Source organism: Lissotriton vulgaris, chromosome 9 (genome assembly GCF_964263255.1).
Source record: "Lissotriton vulgaris chromosome 9, aLisVul1.2, whole genome shotgun sequence".
Lineage (NCBI taxonomy): Eukaryota > Metazoa > Chordata > Amphibia > Caudata > Salamandridae > Lissotriton > Lissotriton vulgaris.
Window position 1 is genome coordinate 374,431,833 of NC_141697.1, and position 20,113 is coordinate 374,451,945.

At 42.0% G+C, this 20,113-nt stretch overlaps 1 pseudogene; it reads right to left on the reverse strand.

Annotated features, from left to right (window-relative positions):
- Positions 1–842: 842 nt before the first annotated feature.
- LOC147690153 (uncharacterized) overlaps positions 843–20,113 on the reverse strand; it is a 54,483-nt pseudogene continuing 35,212 nt past the window's right edge.

Genomic DNA, 20,113 nt, shown 5'->3' on the forward strand with positions numbered 1-20,113 from the left:
TGTTCTTTCACTGTTACCCCTCGGGCCGTCCATTTGTACTTTAGTTTTTTTGGATCCACGAGCCGAACCACTTTGGTTTTTTCTTTGTTTAGTTTCAGGCTTTCTCGTTCTAAATACGATGTTAGTTTGTTGATGGCTCTTTGTAGGCCAATTGGTGTTTGACTCAACAAAACTATATTGTCTGCGTATTTTAAGAAGTGTATTGATTTGTTTGCCAAAGAAGGAGGGTGACTGTCTGCTGAGATGATCTTGCTTGTGAGATCAGAGAGAAAAAGATTGAAGAGGGTGGGAGCTATACGCAACCTTGTTTTAGGCCTTGATGCCTTTGAATGCTCCTGGTTGTACTGCCTCCATTACCTAATTTCACTCTTGCCCAGGTGTGATGATGAAGGGCTTTGATGGCTGTTAAGAGTTGGTGTGGCATTCCCCAGATCTCTAATTTTCTCCACAGGCGCTCTCTGTTCACCCGGTCGAAGGCTGACTTGATGTCTATGAAACAGGCGTACAAACGAATGCCTTTCGCTACCGCAGTGTCCCTTAGGATAGACAGACAAGTTAGGTTGGTTATTGTTCCCATTCCTTGCCTGAATCCTGTTTGAAATAATGGCATGATCCTTGTTTCTGTTATCCATGCTTGTACTTCAAGTGGAAGGCAGGAGGCATAGAGTTTAGCTTCAACGTCTATTAATGATATCAGTCTGTAATTTTTGGGGTTACGATGATCGCCATGCTTAAAAATGAGATGGATAATACTACCGTTCCAGGATGTTGGCAACTCTACTTGTCTGTATATTTGATTGAACAGTGGCATTAAGGTCTCTGACCACAGATCTGGATCATGTTTAAAGATTGCGTTCGGCAGGCCATTTGGGCCTGCTGCGCCCTCTGACTTTAATCTTAAAATAATTTTACGTAATTCCTATGTGGAGGTAAGGTCGTCTGGCTCCTTCTGCCCGTTCAATAGTCTTTCATGTTCAGGATCCCTGTGCTCCTCGCTGTTTGCTCTTTTTAGATTTTCCAAATTATCTTTAGCTGCCCATGAGCCGTTTGCATGGCCTTGATCTGAATTGCTGTACAAAGCTTGTACATGTCTAGTCCAGGTTTCAGCTCCAACCCCGGCTTCTTGTTGGAGTTTTACCCTTTGATTTAAGTCATTTATGATACCCCCGAAGTCTTTACTGTTTTGGTGTTTGCCCGCTATTTACAGTATGTTCCAGGTGGTTTCTTTATATTTATACTTTGCGGCCCTCAGTGCCTTCCTGTAGTACTCCTGGCACCCCTTAGTTTGGATTTATTTACCACTGACGCTGATGTTTTTTGGCTTGCTAGTATTCGAGCCTCCTTTTCAACCATTCTTTTTATAGCTCAGAACTCCGTATCAAAACAAGGCTCCTTCTTAATATTTCATTTGCTACGGGTCCCTGGCCTTACTGGGAATTTATCCTGCAGGACCTGAATCATTTGCTCCCAGTTGAATACTCGTTCCTCTTCCTTTTGTGTTCCAAGATTTGCCAAATGGGTTTTTACTAGGACCGTAATTTTACCCAGTCCTTCACCACGCCATTTTAATATCCTCAGATTGAATTTTGAAGTGTGGAGCAGAAGGGAGGTTGTTGTTGGAGCCGTACTTGGTGCAGTGTTCAGCCTTATTAGTTGGGGAAAATGGTCGCTTTCTGCCCGCTGTTCTATGTGAAAGGATTCGATACTGGGAAGTAACTCGTCACTTACTATTGAATAGTCAATTATTGAGTGCGCCCTGCCACTCAAATATGTGACGGCTGCCGGCCTATCCCCCTTGTTGTTGCCATTCAGGATTGATAATCCATATTCAATTAGGCTGGATGCTAACTTTTTTCCGCTACTGTCAGTGGACTTCTTCACCTTCGCTTTATTGTAGTCAATGAGCACGTTGTTAAAATCTCCTGAGATAACCAACGGGTGCAGTAGGTAGGTCCTTTGCATGGCCTTAATAAGTGACAGCAGAGTCGCGTGCTTTTCTTTTTGAGATTTTTTATCTGGATGAATGTAGACGTTAAATAATAACATTTGCCACGGGTTTGTCCCCCGCGACGGGGTTTCGATGATTCTGATCACTTGGGCCCACTTCAGGCCGACGTCTATCTCCTCTGAACACCAGTTGTATTTGTGGGTTATATATGTCAATAGTCCGCCCTGGGGGTGTCCATGCTTTGAAAAGCTTTCTGCATATATATGATGTCCCTTAAAACCTGGAATTGGTGAGGGTTGTAATATCCATGACTCCTGGGTCATGATTATGTCTTGTCGTAAGAAGAATGTTAGGGTTTCGTGATTGTGGGCCATTTCTCGAAATCCGTGCACGTTCCATGAACAGATTGAAACTATTGATTTCTTCGTTAAATTTTGGAGGGGCGTCTCATTCCGTAAGGTTACTGAAGGATTTGGGGCTGGGTTAGGTAGCTTTGTTGCTCAGGGCATTGGGTACCCAAGACCAGTCCGTTCTGTATGCATGGTGGAGACCGGTTGTTTGTTGTGGGTGACTTGTTCTTAGTGGCTCTGGTGTGGATTCTAGGGCACCGCGTAGGCAAGAGGCTAGTTGACTTGTTCTCCCCTGCCCGTTATTTTGCTCATGAGTATTAATTTGTAAGGGGTAGGGATACCTCGGGCGCTTATGTCGTATTATAGAAATACCCCATGATTCAAATTGTTGTCTTGCGAGGTAAATCCTTTCTACCAGGTCCGTTGAGGTCCAAGTTGTGACTGTTTCTTCGATTGCCACATTGTTTACATTTTGCTTGAATTGAACAGAGTACAGGTCCTGGGAAGTAATTTCTTTTAGGCCGAATGTTTCATTGAATAATTTAAATAAGTTCCCTCGATTCAAGATGTCTTACGGCCCTCTTGTAGGATGTTCTGGGATGTAGGTTAGTTTTAAGTCAAATAGTTCTTGAACGTTGCTTGGCTCCTTTTGAGTTGAGCCTGCATTGCACGATGGCAGATTGTGAGGTTGGGTACTTTTGGTATTTTCATTGTATTACTGTTCGAAGTGTTGGACAAATACTTCACACATTGCATCCAAATTAAGCATGACTACTCTGTGCCAACTACCAATGGGTGGAGCACTGGTTAATTAAGGTTTGGCTTGTGCCTCGCCTTGACAAGGATTGTGTTGGCTGCTTGACCAGAGCTCAAGCCCCAGTCAACTGACAACCCAACTCTCACCCTAATGTAGTAGTGGCTGTGGCACTCTTTTACATACTCTTACAGACGTTTTGTGAATTGGCCCCAAAACATCTAAAATGGGAATACAATGGGATTATTCACATAGAGTTACAAATAAAAAGGACTGTGCCCTCTTTGTCTTTTTACAATTTGGAGTTGGATGCTCTGGTGCTGATTTACAAAGACATGTAAGGACACATAAAAGAGTACTCTCATAGTAGCACTTCTCACACACATAAATGCTTTTGTGAATCAGCTCCAAGGTGTTTAGCAAGACTTTTTACAAACAATAGAACATTTAAATGAACAGCTGAATATGCAGATGCCATGAAAGAAATTAGAGTAGGGGGCAGGTTTTTCGTTGTTAAATTGAAAGATGTCTACATTTTGTAACGAATACATACAAGAGGGGGATGTTTGGCTGGCAGAGCACACCAGAGCTCAGACGTCTGTCTCCTACAAGTCACACTGTTGACTCACAGAATTGTTGGTGACATTCCAGTTCCCAGAGGCGTTTCTCTTCTCACAGCAAATGCACAAAAATAAGCAGACATGTAAAGAACAAACTGTTATGTTCTCCTTTGCTGATATTCTCTAAACTTTGATGTCAATTCTTTAATAAAATGTAACCCTGCAATAAGCTATATTCCATCACACAGGGGAAGAGGTGTGGGATGAATTAAATAGCCTTTGGCCGTTTGTTCATGCTCAGGTTTCACTGTTGATACAGCACAACGTGTTGATAAACTCGAACCAAAATATTTACTCTGATGATAATTCTTGTGAAGGTTAGTTGTTCACTAAGTCTGATTCTTTTTTTTAAGCTGTGGCCACTACTTTTTGTGCATCGATGAATTTCTTGAGCATCAGTTGCATATTTATTTATTTTTATTTGTTTGTTTTTTATATAGCGCTGGCTAGACCCCTAGGTATCAGAGCGCTTTACATGAGGATTAGCGAGTTACAAAATTACGTCAGTTACAGGAAGACTCCACCAAGACCATCTATGACAGCCTTTTAGCTTGGATCCTTCCCAGTGTTCAGAGATGCACAAAGCCATGCAGATCGCGTCATCAGTAGTCTGAAATGAACAGACTATATCACATCTTCTCTAAAGTTGGGTCATTATGATTGCCTAAAGCAGAATGCAGCCAGCCTTGTTTTTCTCTGTCTTATGGTTGGCTACCTGACTGCATCACCCAATTGTTACTATTACACATGCTTATCAGGGGCCATATTACAGAAAGTGCCCTGATGGAGTTACATGTGTTGTCTTCAGGTTTGTTCTCCCCAGAGGGACTTTAGTGCAACTGAATCGGCCTCAGCTGTCACCCTCACTATCCCAAGAGATTGTTCTCTCGTTGTTTGGGGACATGGCCCCATGAAAAGGAGAGAACACGTTTGTCCCTGTGCCTTTGCGCAATTAAAGATGCTGATACAGGAGCAAACAGGCCCTTTTGGGCGTGCATTGAGTGCATGCTTCATATACTGGGGTGCACAGCCTGTAAGGTCCTTGAGCATCCCCATGATGCTTCCCTAAAGCCAGGTGTAATCACACCCTGCATTTGTCTGCAGGATAAGTCACTGCCCCCTCCTCAACTTGCTGGTGGCTACTCTGCAATGAAAGAAGGACCTGCGGTCTCAAACCACCCGTCTGCCTTTCTATGTTGCACTGCTCACGGTTCAGGCTCTCTTTCATGCCTGCAGTGGAGGAAAGGTAAGGTATTATTTGTGCAATATGGCACACTCTCCCTGTCTGTGTTGAGCATATGCAGACAAGGACAGACAGGGATAGTAGTGCACTTTTATATGTAAAGTGGCACCAAGTGACTATCTTGAATCTCCTTAAAGAGAAACAACTCCACCTGGAGAGTGACACATGTTTGGGGGAAGGCCTCTAGGCTAAAACCTACCAAACTCTCTGTCTTAGCCACTATGGGGCAAATCAGAATTGGTCAAATTAATAAATGGGCTGAAACCCCAACTCTTCGATAAGCACAAAGTTCGACTTTTAAATAACTCTCCCTATGCCTCCTTTTAAAAAGTCGCGTACTGATGTCCCTTTTGATGTTTGTCCCTTTCTTGTTCGACTTTCCATTTCTATTACTAGTGAAAGAACTCCTAAGTGGGCATCAGGTATCAATTGTGCTACACATAACTAATATATAAAATGAAAACGGGAATTAATTGCATGCATTACAAACATCGTGATCCTAAGAAAATAAATAATAAGTTGCACACTTTGCCAGAAGCTATACACCCAGTGGCTGGTATTGCGTTAAGCATTTGCTTGGTATCTTTTGTAGAAAATAGTGATGCAACAAATTGACATCCAAAGTGACATATGTACCCAATGACCTCCAATCACATCACACAGTTGAGCCTTATAACATATTGGCCTCTCAATAGACTCCTATTTGCAGCTGATGACCTAGAAGAAGGGCAAGGAATAGAAGCCACAAAAAAGTACATAATACACCGATGGCTCTGCTTAATTCCTGTTGATGACTTCATGACCATGGAGAAAAGGGATAGCAGGTTCCGTGGCCAATGTATGACACATGGCATGCCTGTGGTAGTGGGTACTGTATGTGGCTACCTTTAATAGATGCCTGTGTTTAAAAGTGAAACTGAATGGTTTACAAACACAAGACGCTTGTGGATTAATCAGATACATAACATCTTTTGGATGAGTCCCAAAAATGTTTTTTTCCAGATAATATTCCATAGCATAGTCTGCCATTGAACTAAAAAGCCCTACTTTGTAGTATTGTTACAAATGTATGAAAATGACAAATATTATTCATGGGTTATAAAGAAAAGAAATGATCAAACAGACAGTAAGTGAGAGCACACACATTTAACGCCGCACCAGCCATGTCGAAACTTGATAAAGGCAGTAAATAATCAAGATCAATCGCGCTCTGCTATGAGAAGGTGTGTTTTTTCTTTTGTGGGTTACATCTGCCTTTTTTTATTTCTTTCAAAATGTATTACTTTCACCGAGATCACCCAATTAGCAAGAACAAAAATGCATTATAGCTTAGCAACCTTCAAGGTCTACAAGTGATAACTAAATATTTCACCCCCTGCAGATATGGAGAGGATTTGAGAAACGTTGCTATCTTTTTTCATTCACACATCTCATCTAAAATATGTAATAAAGCTTCATTGTGGAGGCCAAACATGCCATTCAAAGGTTTCAGAAATTGATGCACTTTTTTATTTTTGTTTGGTCATGAAAACATTTGATACTATTAACATCTTAAAACCTTAAAAATAGGCTGTAAGGAGAAGGAAAGAATTTGGAGGCGAGAGTACTGCCCACTAGCCAAGGCGGAACTCCGAGCAGTGCAAAAAGACTACTACGCTGCAATCAAGAAGGCTAAGGGAGATTACTATGCAGACAGGATTCAAAAGGCCAAAAACAACAGTAGAGACATTTTCTCTATTGTTAAAAGTTTTACGTCTCCAGTGGCAGAAACTCAGGCGGCCCCTATATCTGAGGGCTGGTGTGAGGAACTGTCCACTTACTTTATAGAAAAAATAAAAAAAATTCAAGAGAGTCTTAAGCCTATTGACTCTGGTCACTCCATATCAGTTCAGGGGGCCCGAGAACAAGACGACTCTCTTCGACTTTCTATTCGAACCAACGGCATAAAGCCGAAAGACGCACTGTGCTCTTTTAAAAATGTTGAAGAGAAGGACGTTTTGGCCATCCTTAAAGCGTTGAAATCTGGGTCTCCTGCTGATCCCTGCCCTGCTAGAGTTCTGAGCGGTGTGGCGGAGGTTATTGCTCCTACAGTAACCTATTTGGTTAATGAGTCTTTACCAACCGGTACTGTACCGCCCCAGTGGAAACAAGCAAAACTCCTCCCACTGATCAAAAAACCTTCTGCGGACCCTCTGATTACTTCCAATTATAGGCCCATCTCCCTACTCCCGGCCCTAGCCAAGGTCTGTGAAAAGGCTGCTTTTCGACAGTTGGAGAAGTTTGTGGAATCTACGGGGGCTTTACATCCTGCCCAATCCGGGTTCCGCTCTTTATTCAGCACTGAAACCGCGCTGTCTGGAATGTCTGGACGGGGGCGGCAGAGCGGCTCTAATTTTATTGGACCTCTCTGCCGCGTTTGACACGGTTCCCCACGTCCAGCTTCTCTCTAGGCTGGAGGACATTGGCATCACGGGCACGGCCCTCAGCGGGGTCAAATCCTTTCTCACAGACCGGTTCCAACAACTTTGGCTCCCCCCTACCATTCTTCGAACAGTAGGGTAGATACAGGAGTTCCACAAGGGTCGACTTTGAGTCCCGTACTTTTTAATGTTTATCTGACCCCCCTTGTCTACCTTGCTGAGAGCTTGGGTGCAAAAATAATGGCTTACGCCGACGACACCCAACTTCACTTGGGACAAGAAAAACCTCGGTACAGAAAGAGTCCAGCAGTGCTTGTCCTCAGTGTTTGCCTGGCTTGCCTGGGCTTGTCTCAAATGTAACGAGGACAAGTCAGAAGTTCTTCTCTACGGCCACTTTCCAGCGACCTTTAAGGAATCCATTTGGCCCAGGGGACTGTCTTGCCCCACTGGGAACTGCGGGGTCGCAAAGAACTTAGGGATCTGGTTCGGTGCTGACTTATGCTTCCGAGATCAAATCACGTGATTGGCGGGAATCTGCTATGGGACCCTAGCCACTCTCCGGAAGTTCTTTCCCCTTCTCCCCCAAGAGGCAAAAGAAACAGTAGCCAGAGCACTTATCCTCTCACGTCTGCATTACGCCAACGCCCTCTATATAGGCGCACCTGACTTTTTGCTTCACAAATTGCAAGTGGTCCAGAACGCGACAGTAAGGCTCTTGTTCAACATTCCCAGGAGTCTCAGTGTACGCAAGCAGCTCTCAGAATTACATTGGCTTCCAGTAACTTTCAAAGTACGCTTTAAGATCCTGACACTGGCTTTGAAAGCCTTACATGGCCCATGTCCGTCCTACTTAAGGGACAGATTTGCTTTCTACCATCCTCCGCGTCAACTGCGATCTGCCACCCTGAGACATTTGGTTACCCCCAGATTCAAGAGAGTTCGTCTAGGGGGAAAATCCTTGGTGGTCAGAGCTGCTCAGCTGTGGAACAATCTCCCCGACCCCCTCAGACACACGACAAACCTCCCATATTTCAAAAAACACCTAAAAACCTACCTATTTAGGCAACCCGTGTAGACCATCTGCTTTTAGTCTAGCTGACATCTGAATCCTGTCTCGCGCCAGGACAGTCTTGACTAACAGTGCGCGTTACAAGCAACCATATAACATAACATAACATATTGCCCTTTGATTTATTTCTATGATTTGGACCTACATTGCACGTGGTCCTATGGAAGTAATGCTTCTCCACATGTCCATACTTTCCTTGCCTTTTGTCTCCTTTTTTGTGAAAGGTTAGGTGTTTGTAGGAACTGGTGAACGAGGATGCACTGATTCCATACCAGCCATCCTCATTATTTTCATGTCTACTCTTCCACGTTTCAGTCGTTACAGTATGAGGATTAGCCATGACCGGAAACATGCAACTGCACTAGCCATTTAAACTTGATTAAAAACAGTTGTTGTCCCTCCCCTTGTCCTGAGGAGGACTCAACAATCAAATTAAACTGTCCACAGCACTTGCACTTACTCCTTTACTCTGCACATTAGTTGCTGATGAAACAAAGAGGGGCAGATCGGCCACATGTGTCTGTGCTACTCTTTTTGAAGAGTCTGTGTTACCTTGTGAAGATGCAAAGAGCACAGTTTATTGCTGAATGGGTGCACAGCCACAGTTTGCACCCTGTATAGTGGCAAGTGCAGCAAACGTGCACCGATTAAGATATGGCCATGTGGTGCAAACTGTTAACCTCTTTGATGAGCAATGGACCCAGATCCCTGTCTAGCATCATCATGTTAAAATCGATCTGGAGGGTCATATGTGCTTTTCTGGCATCTATGCTGATTCTAAGAGTGCTTGACACATCCAGCTTTCCAGGGGAGAAGACCTGTTGTCCCTGGACTAGGGGACAATTTTACATTCCTCTCTTTAATCAGTCAAGTTAAATCCCTGGCTCCTGAAAAAAGTCTGTCTTTGCCTGTCTCAGCCTCACCTCTGAGACCTTGGATGTTCTGACAGTTGCTAGGATGTACCTTACCAGATCACAATGCAAAAAGAAATCGCTGAGGTTTCGTCCACAGAGATTGACCAAAATATTGTTATGCTTTACTACTCAGTGGGTAATGTGAAGCTCTTCTCCTGACATCTGGCAGGATCGTGTCCTGGTGAAATGCTCTGAAATCCTCATTGCTGCCATTGCTAGCGAGACTATTGCATCTATTTTTCTCAGGTGACCGGTTTTGGCTAACTAAATTGTAAATGGGATTTTCCAACACATGCCCCCTTGTGGCACGAAGCTAATTTTATGAAAATCATCTTTTCAGATGATTATCACATCTGCCAGGCATATTGGTGGCCCTATGGAAATCTGAACCACACATGAAGCTCCACCGCGATAGGGTGATGTTAAGAATTCGCCTTACCTTTGAATCAAAGTTTTCCAGAGTTACACAACAAAGTCTTGTTTCCTGTGTTATTTCGAGGCTATTCCCCTGGTCCAGAGACTGCATAGCCTTGATGGTAGACTTACTTTTTAATTTTATCTAGCCAGATTTGTGCATTCTACAGGTAAATTTATATATAATGTATGGAAGCAGTAATCCTAGCTGGGTGGTTTTTAATGCTACTATTGAAAAATAGAATATATCCTCTATTTCCTACTACTGTACCACAATGTGGCACGTTGCACCATGACTCGGGCAGCCTCAGTGTCTTTCTCTAAGGTTGTGCCTATCAGCAATCTATGTAAAGGCATCTATATGAGCTATGCTCCAGGCATTCCAAAAGTGCTATTTTTAAGAATTCATCCGAAAACAATGTTCAACATTGCCTCGGCATCATTGATCATTGAAGCCGAGGCTAGGAAATTTGGTCTTGTCTCTGGCTACGCGCTAAATCAAGGAAAGACACAAATTGTTTTAAATCAAAAAATTGGGATGGATGACCCTAGGGTGGTGAAGGGAGCGACATACCTGGGTGTCACAATCTCTTCAAAGCTAGAGGAAGTAGTGGACATAAATCTTAAGCCAATGCTGAACACGATACAAAAGGATCTACGACGGTTAGACAATCTTCACCTGTCCATCATTGGAAGAGCAAATGCAATTAAAATGGTGTACTTTCCTAAAATATTATACTTATTCAGGGCAATTTGCCTAGAGTTCTCTAATCAGTGGTTTACAACAATGGAACGTACCTTTTCTAGATTTATATGGTCATACGCTCAACCCCGTCGAGCATATAAATATCTTACCCTTCCTAAGGACAGAGGCGGGTTAGCACTTCCCAATTTAAGGAGATATTACTGGTCATGTGTATTACTTTACAGTAAGGAATTATTGCAAGGGGGGAACAACACAGAGCTACATACCGCTTCAATCTTTCAGCTATTGGTGGGGAATTCCTGCTATGGCTACTTTTGGAGACACATACATGACAATTACCACAAAAAGGTCAAATTCAAGACTCTCTATAGCTGTTTTAAGGTATGGAAGGCGGTAAAAAAAGTACTAGGCATAGGACGATTCTCATATTATACTCCGGTACTAAACAACCCAACTCTTCCACCAATAATCTTTAAAGATAATTGCATTAATAAATGGTATAATTTAGGAATTACACAACTTGGGGATTTTTATACCAATCAGGGGATTAAATCGTTTGAAGTTCTGAAGGGAGAATTTGGTTTAGACTGGCGGGATTTTTTTAAATATCTCCAAATTAGGGACTTCCTAACTCACAAATCTGGAGCAAGGACACTCTGGGAACAATCTACTGTAGTGGAGACAATTATACATTCAAGGAAACAGTCAATAGGTGGAGTGTATGTGTCATTGCTGGACAGGTTCCCGGATGATCTAGATAAAACGGCAATGAGGTGGCAAGGCAAACTCGAGATTTCTAAAGAAGGATTTTTGTACTCCTATCAGCTAGCTCAAACTATTCTTATTTCGACTAGACTCCAGGCACAATTTTATAAAACCTGTTTTTTTCTTTACTATACACCCGATAAAATTGCAAAATGGGGAACCAGTAATGGGACTTGCTGCCCGAGATGCAATCTATTTAAGGCAGATTCCATCCATATCTTTGCCTCTTGCCCGGTGTTAATACCTTTGATACAAAGTATAGAGAGGTTTCTAACTTCAGTTCTTCACAGAAAGGTTGCCTTGTCACCAGAGGTAATGGTACTTGGGGTGGAGGATCCAGATAATCTTGAGAGCGGCCACGATTTTATATTTGTTGCTATGGCTGTTTGGCGGCTATGCCTAGCCTCGGCTTGGCTAGACCCGCTACCACCTACTTTCCAACAGTGGCTAGCTAGGCTCTTAGCTGTGCATAATATCGAGACAGCTATTTATAAGCGTAAAGGCAGACGGCGACATGAAAGGGGTATGAAAATCTGGACTCCTCTCACACACTGGCGAGCTCTACAAAACTGATTTATTATCGATACTGTAATGTATTCATGCTACTGTTTTAATTGGTTTTTTCGTGATGCTGGGAATATATTTTATTTTGTAAATTCTCTATAATGTATATTTATTTATGTCAAACACAACGAAAAGTTCATGATGTTAATGAACAGAAAGTCTGCCTGTCCGGGGGGGGGGGATAAATATGTAAAAATCAATAAAAACATTTAAAAAAAAAAAAAAACGAAAACAATGTTCAATTTGGTTAAGAATTGGCGTTCTGGGGAGCCTTTATACGTAACCTATCCACATGGTGAGGAAATATGTTAATATTAATGTTATGGCGAATTTGTTGCACCTAGCTTATAGGCTTTCTCCCACTCTCAATAGAGTCCTGTCAGCACTGCAAGTAGGAGATATACAAAACACCATGTACATGTGCACATACTTGGTATCAGGAACACACTGCTTTAGTTAAACTGCTAAATGAGCAAGTTCACTGTCAGGCCATGATTCCTCTTATTCATTGATCTCTCTGTCAATCTCACTCTCTGCTTTCAATATCTCCTCCTTAATGCTGCACAGAGAGATAGGTCAGTTCACAGTGGCAACATGGACACCAACCAACATACCATGTCATGACCTATAAGATTTGATACATATTCACACCTGAATAAAAGACGGGACTGTGGGCTAGACATTCAAAGTCAAAAAATAGGTTAGTACATGAAGTGTACACATTGCAATGACGATTTACTCCTTGAATGATTGAATATAGGGGAGCAGAGTGTAATGAGCTTGCAGGTCATCGGTTAAAACTGCAGAAAGCAGAAGTGGCAGCTGTTGCTCATTAAAAGTGCTGATGCATAATTCTTGGCTATAATTTCAGTGAGCGAGTGTTGGAAGGTGGGTGATTGGTGGTGGTGAGTATGCACCTACAACCAGTAACAAGGCCACTGACATGGTACTCGGTCCTAAACAGGGTCTCTATACAATAGTCTCTTGCTCATTCCTTGGGAGCTGACACCGAGCAATAAGGCTTAACTTAGGAGACAGGCATGTAAACCATTAAAAAACACAAATACAGTAAATAAGTAAGACACACCACACAATAAAAGTCCCACACCAATTTATAAAAATAGGAAATATTTTCATCTTTAAAATGACACAAATCCAATGTAGGGAACCGGAGATATGAACTTTTAAAGGATAACCACTTTCTACAGCTTAAAAAACAATAATGCCCAATTGGGACATCTGGACGCGCTTGACCGGGAAAAAGTCAGAGTTTCAGGCCAACCACAATGGTGCCCTGGTTGGATACACTAAGCACGAGGACCCATTCAAAATGCTACCTTCACACTTAGAAACATTTCTGCAGCTTATTCTTCCGACAGCACTCAATCCTCCACAGGAGGCCAGTGTCAGGGAAGGTTCACCAGCATGTCTTTCCGCAAGGCCCCTCAAATCCTTTAAGTCTGGAACTTTCAGCAGGACAAACCTGGAATCCTGGCTAGGTCACGATTGAAGGTGACTCTCGCCTCGAGCACCTTACGGAGCCCTTTCCTAAAAGTTCTCAAAACTTCTGGAAGTCCTTCCAGAAGTCTCCCTTGAGGGTTCCAAGTGTCCAAAACACAGATCCAAGGGGCTGGAGTCTCCTAGATGGTCCTTGGGATGTCTGGAATTCAGTTCCCACAATGCACCTTGCCAAATCCTTTAAAAGTCTACTGGACATCCTCTAGGAAGGGGACTTTTGTGGGAGATGATGCAGTGGAGCTCGGTTAACCTGTAGCTTGCAGGGAGTCGACTACTTACTCCTTCTTGAAGCAAGACAAAGTCCCCAGTGCAGTAGCACCAGAGTGTGCAGCAGGCGCAGCCATTCAGAATGCACTCCCTTGGGTGCAGATCCAGATTTCAGCAGGACAGTCCTCCTTCTTCTTGTAGTTTCAGACAGCTCCCACATATCTATTTCCAGCTCCTGGGCATCAAGCAGGACCCCCTCCGAACCAATGGGGTGCAGGAGGGCTCCCAGGCGCATGACCACTTCCTCCAAAGTTTGACATAATCTTGTCCCAGAAAGCACTACTTTCAGCAGAACAGTAAGAGCTAACCAAACCAACCCCAGTGTAGATCTTTGCCATAGATCCCCTCCCCTTAACATCAGCAAATTCCTTCCTTAAGTTTGCTATCTGGCTGGAGCACAGGGGACGGGGGTATGAAGTCCTGGCATTACCTGCCTGTCCTGTCCTCCTTTAAAGCCTCATGATTTATGAACCCTCCCCCTGTTCTGGCATTCCTGTGTAGCTGTAGTGCTTTCTCTATCAGATAGCCCCTCCCCTAGATAACCACTTATCACCTAATCAAGGCAGCCTGGCTTATCCTGCTAGAGCTAACCAATCAGGAAAGACTACAGGAAGGCTGTATTTTGGCTTACAGACAAGAAAGTCTTACATGAATGTCTTATAACCTCTTTTCTGTACAAGTTATGATACATTCAACAAGTTCAATTCACTGGAGTTATCAATACCATTCTTCCAAGTCTTTGAATGGTATTGTTATTCCCTTCCTAGCAATAATTATACATGCATAACATATTGCAATGTTAGCCTATGTGTTAAATATCCACAATGGGATACAATATTACATGGGCAGATTTCCCTCACCGGGGCTTATTAAAAAATCTTTTATAAGGACCCAGGTTATAGTTACATGACCCCCAACCCTGGGACGGACACCTGGAGGAGACCTTGGTGGTGCCCAATATGAAAACATAAGGTAGATTAATACTTCACAGCTCAAAGCACCAAAGTCGAGTTTGCAGTTAATTTACAAAACTGGGAAAAATTTACATGTGCAGTTTTCCTTCACCAGGGTTTATAAAACCTCTTTCATAAGGACCCTACTTCTAGTTACATGCCCCCCCCCCCCACAAGGACACCCAGGGGTGATCTTTGGGATACCTACTATGTAAAAATAGTGTAGGCTATCACTTTACAGTGCCCATAGCACCGAAGTTGACTTTGCAATGAATTTACTTTTAAAAGCCGCCCTGCAAGGCAAAACTGCTTTTAAAATGGTAGCCAGCCCCTCTGTAGTGAACACATGCAAAGTGCATAAAACCTGCCGGGCTTTTAAACCTCCATGTCCTATTAAATACTAGGGTCTTATAGGTAGATTAAACCCCATTGCCCTATTATCTACTAGGGACTTATAGGGTCTGTCAGAGTAAATGTACCCTAACACCTAGTGTACTATTTTACATGTGTGTGTTTAACTATAGTACTGGCCATGGGCCTGGTTAGCAGAGCCCCGGGCACAGTGAGAGTCAGTTACAACCAGTACCAGTCAGCAAACAATGGGGGTGAACAGGCCAAAAAGGATGTCTTTCTAATGGTGAGCCTGCCTTTTACTTGGAGAGTTCAAGGGAGTTTGCTCACACTTGCACTCAGTCTTACTCTCTCACTCATTCTCTCTTGGTCTTATTCTCTTACTCGCATTCACACTTGCACTCACACTTAATTTGACTCACTGAGTCTCACCGACTCACACAGTCTTACTTATTCTCACTCTGACCTAATCAGTCTTACTTACTCTCACTCAGCCCCACTCATTCTCACTGCTTCTGAATCACTCCGAATATGACTCATTATTTTGCATACCATTACTTGGCAGCTTTTTACTAAGTTGTTTTTATTTAGAAAATACCGTTATTACGCAAGTTTTTAGTTTGCATACATTTACATTGCAAGTTTTAATGTATGCAAACTAAAAGCTTGCCTAATAATAAAAACAGACATTTACCCCTCTTATTTTTCCTAACCCCTTTTTTGAATGTAAAAAAACCCTACACTACACTAAATGCTAAACACAAATACACTACCCTACACATCACAAACTCTAAAACAATACTCAAACACTCAAACACTACACTACCCTACCCTACTCAAACACCACTACACTATCCTAAACCCTAAATCACTACCACCTGGACGACCCTCCTCCTTCCCCCAGCCCGCTCCCTACACTCCAACACTACCCTGCACGCACCCCAGACTCTACCCTAAACCCTAAAACACTACCCTACACTACACAAACACTACAGCACTACCCTAAACCGTAAATCACTACCCCCAGAACGGCACTGACCCTACCCCATTCCTGTCTCTACTCCCAAATACTACCCAGCACGAACCCCCAGACACTACCCTAAACCCTAAAACACTACAATATACTACGCAAAAACCACAACACTACCCTAGACCATAAGACACTACCCCCAGCATGACCCTGCCCCTACCCCCAAGGCGGTGCCTACACTGCAACACTGCCCTGCATGACCCCTGACACAACACTAAACCCTAAAACACTACCCTACACTACACTAACATCACAGCACTACCCTAAACCCTAAAACACTGCCCCCAGCACAACAATGCCCCTACCCCATTCCTGTCTTTACTCCCAAAAACTACCCTTCTAGACGCCAGACACTACCATAAACCCAAATACACTACTCTACACTACACAATCACAACAACACTACCATCAAACCAGAAAGACTACCCCTGCATGACCCTTCCCCAGCCCTAAACCCTTAAACACAACACAGCCCCTCTCACCTTTCTCTCCTCGGTTCCTCAATTCCTGTCTTCTCCGGCTTCCTGCGTCGTCAGTGTTGCACGTCGTTGTGATGAAACAGAAGCGCGTCTGTTTCCACACAACGATGTGGATAGCCTGTTCTTCACAAGCATTACAACACATATGATGTATCAACTTGCGTAGTGAAAGCTAAGCGTTGTAACATTGCATGCATTGTAACACTTGAGAAGTAATGGTACGCGTTGTAACAGCAGCGTACTAATGGATGTTTACCACTCACTCCATCTCACTTTGACTCAATCAGTCTCAATCCTTCCGGCTCACTCTATCTCACTGTAATTTACTCATTTTCACTTAGTCTCACTTTGACTCACTCATTCTCACTCAGTTGCACTTATTCTCATCTAATCTCCCACAGTCTCCCCCTGACTTACTTGTTCTTTCTTTCAGATTCACTTAGTGCCACTCATTCTGGTTCAATCAATATCACTGTGACTCACTCATGCTAACTCGGTATCACTGATTCATACTCCTTTTGACTCTATCTCACTCTGTCTCCTTCAGACTCAATCATCCTCACCCTGTCTAGCTCAGTTACACTCATTCTCACTTAGTTCAACTCAATTTCACTCAGTCTGACTCACTCAATCTCAATCTGACACACTCAGTCTCACTCATTCAAAGTCATTCTTAGACAATCTTACTCTGTCTCACCTCACTCATTCTCACTGATTCACTCAGACTCACTCATTCTGATTCATTCAATATTAGTTTGACCCCCTCAAACGCATTCAGTCTCACTCATTCTGACTCAATCTCACTATGACTTACATTAAGAATACTGCGAGAGATTTTTTACTGCCCCTAATAACATCACTAAAGCTGATATTGTGTGTGTCAAGAAGGTCTTCTCTGCCAAGGCAAGCTCAGAGAGGAAGGCTCTGTTGCAGACCTAGTGCATGGTGACCCATTATTATTTGATTTAATCATTTTCACGTTGATTGGTCAAGGGGGTGCAAAGAAAAAAGGCGGGTACCAAAATGCGTTTTTCCACCAAAGCATTTTCTGTAGGCTTTTTTACTCATGCACAGAGTCCAACGATCAATCGGATTTTCAAGAAATTTGTCAGGATTATTGATTCTTTTTGGTAGTAAAGATTACGTATTATTAAAGTTATAAGGCATTTAAACTTAGTGATATTTCAGGTAGTGGTAGTTTCACAAAATCTAGCAGTATTTGGGAAAGTACCGCAGTTCATAGGGATGGCAAGGCATTTTGTGATTGGGTAATGATTGCCTTTACAAAAGTTAAAGGCAGCCAATGTGTTTTAAATACACTTTGGCTGTGTTCTGGGTTAGGATCTTAGATATAGGTAAGTATTACGTTTTCTATCCATTTAAAAAAAAGTTACGGAGTACTGAAGTACTTCCTAAGAAGTAGTACTGTATTTAAAAAACATAAATACATTATATATACACACACACACACACACACACATACATATATATATTCACTGAACAAACCATAGGTTATAGACCATATATAGTTAGTAATTAGCCTTTACAAAACCTTATTTTACTCACACAAAACCATTGAAATTCGCATATATAGTTAGTTGCACTAACTATATATTGCGCACCCGCAATCCACTGCTGATGATGTCACATATTACATCATTCACTGATGACATCACTGATGACATCATCCAGTGACTGTAGGTTTCTGTAAAGTTAAAATATGTCTTACATATTGAAGAATGAGTGGATGTATAAGTGTCTGGATGAAGGATTTAGTAGGTGCATGACTGACTGTATGAGAGAGTGATTAAATGTGTCTCACTGAGTGCATGGGTTACTAAACTGTCTTAATTTGTGCATCATTATATCTGTTGTTCTGTAAACTGCTGCATGTGTTGATCAGTAGCTATATGATTAACTATATGGGTTATTGATTGGTTGCCCAAGTATTTGTATGGGAGAGTGAGTGTGTGTGTGGGTGGCTGGGAGGTGTGTGACTATGTGCAAAGATGTGTGAGCAGTTGATTCACTAGATGTATGGGTTTAAAACTGCATGTGGAAACAGCTGTATGGGTGGTTGACTGTGTGCATGAGTGTATTGGTGAGTGAATGGATATCTCAGTGCTACATGTCAAAGTAAGTACATATGTAAAACACAGTACCTGTGAGAGTTGACATATATAAATAACTGTGTATAAGAGCCAGTGAATGTGTGAGTGGCTGTATGGATCATTGTAAACTTGTATCAGTGATTGTATAACAGAGTAAATATGTGTTAGAAAGTTATGTTAGAATAAGTAAGGTGTGTATAACTGTATAGTTGAGGAAATGGAGGTGTGATTTATTCTTTGCATGACTGACTAGGTGTATGAGTAACTCCATGGATGAGTGACAGTCTGTAAGTGTCTGTTTACACTGAGTGTATCTAAGGTTATATTAGAGTCTGAAGAGGTTCATCGTATTATCACATGAATGATGTCATCAGTGATGTTATCAGTGATGTCATTTGAGTTGTCATCAGTGATGTCATCAGTGATGTCATTTGCGATGTCATCAGTGATGTCAACAGTGATGTCATTTGAGATGTCATCAGTGATGTCATTTGAGATGTCATCAGTGATGTCATCAGTGATGTCATTTGAGATGTCATCAGTGATGTCATCAGTGATGTCACTGACCATGTCATGAATGATGTAATATGTGACATGATCAGCAGTGGATTGCGGGTCCGCGATATATAGTTAGTGCAACTAACTATATATGCGAATTTCAATGGTTTTGTGTGAGTAAAATAAGGTTTTGTAAATGCTAATTCCTAACTATATATGGTCTATAACCTATGGTTTTTTCAGTGAATTTTCAAGGTTTTGTAAATGCTAATTCCTAACTATATATGGTCTATAACCTATGGTTTTTTCAGTGAATATATATATATATGAATTCAAACAAATAGTCCTGAACTTCCAGCTCCGGCGAACAGAGACCAAATGAATCCCAAAGATAAGGCAAAAAGAATTTATTTAAACCAAGTTCAACAGCACAGCGGACTGACGCGTTTCGGGCGGATGCCCTTGATCACAGTAAAATGTAATACAAAATGCTGTGTTTTTATATGCTGTTGTGCACACCATGTGACATATAGACATAAACAACATACTTAAGAGGTAAGCCAAAGTCCATAGAAAGATATTTGATCTCTCCTTCTCTCTCTCGCACGGGTTTTATGTTGCAAAATGCCACAGTCAAAGTCAAAATCAATTCATATACTGAATAAATTCATGAACAAAACTCGGATCCCTGCATAAATGCATATAGGAAATAATGACCATAGTCTATACAGTACTGATGAAAGACTACATAATGTAAACTAATACACATGTGCAAAATACCGCAGTTGTAAACATTGAGATTTGTGCAAAATTGTAGCATGTTAATAGCAATAATTTATATACTTAAAAACATACTAGAAACAGAATATTTCCATATAAAACTTTCCATTGGGATGTGCAAATCTTAGCAATGTAAACATGGTAATTGTGCAACATATGCAGATAATTTATAATTTAAGTACTATTTTGACTATAACTATAATATGGTAAAAACAAATAGATAGCCTGCAATGTGGACATCGAACAAAGATGGCAACCCCTCTGTGTTGTAAATATATAGGCTTACCCGTACGTTGTTGGCTAAATGTGCTTAAATAGGAAAAAGCCCTGTAGTGTGGTGCAGGATCCGGATGCAGCCG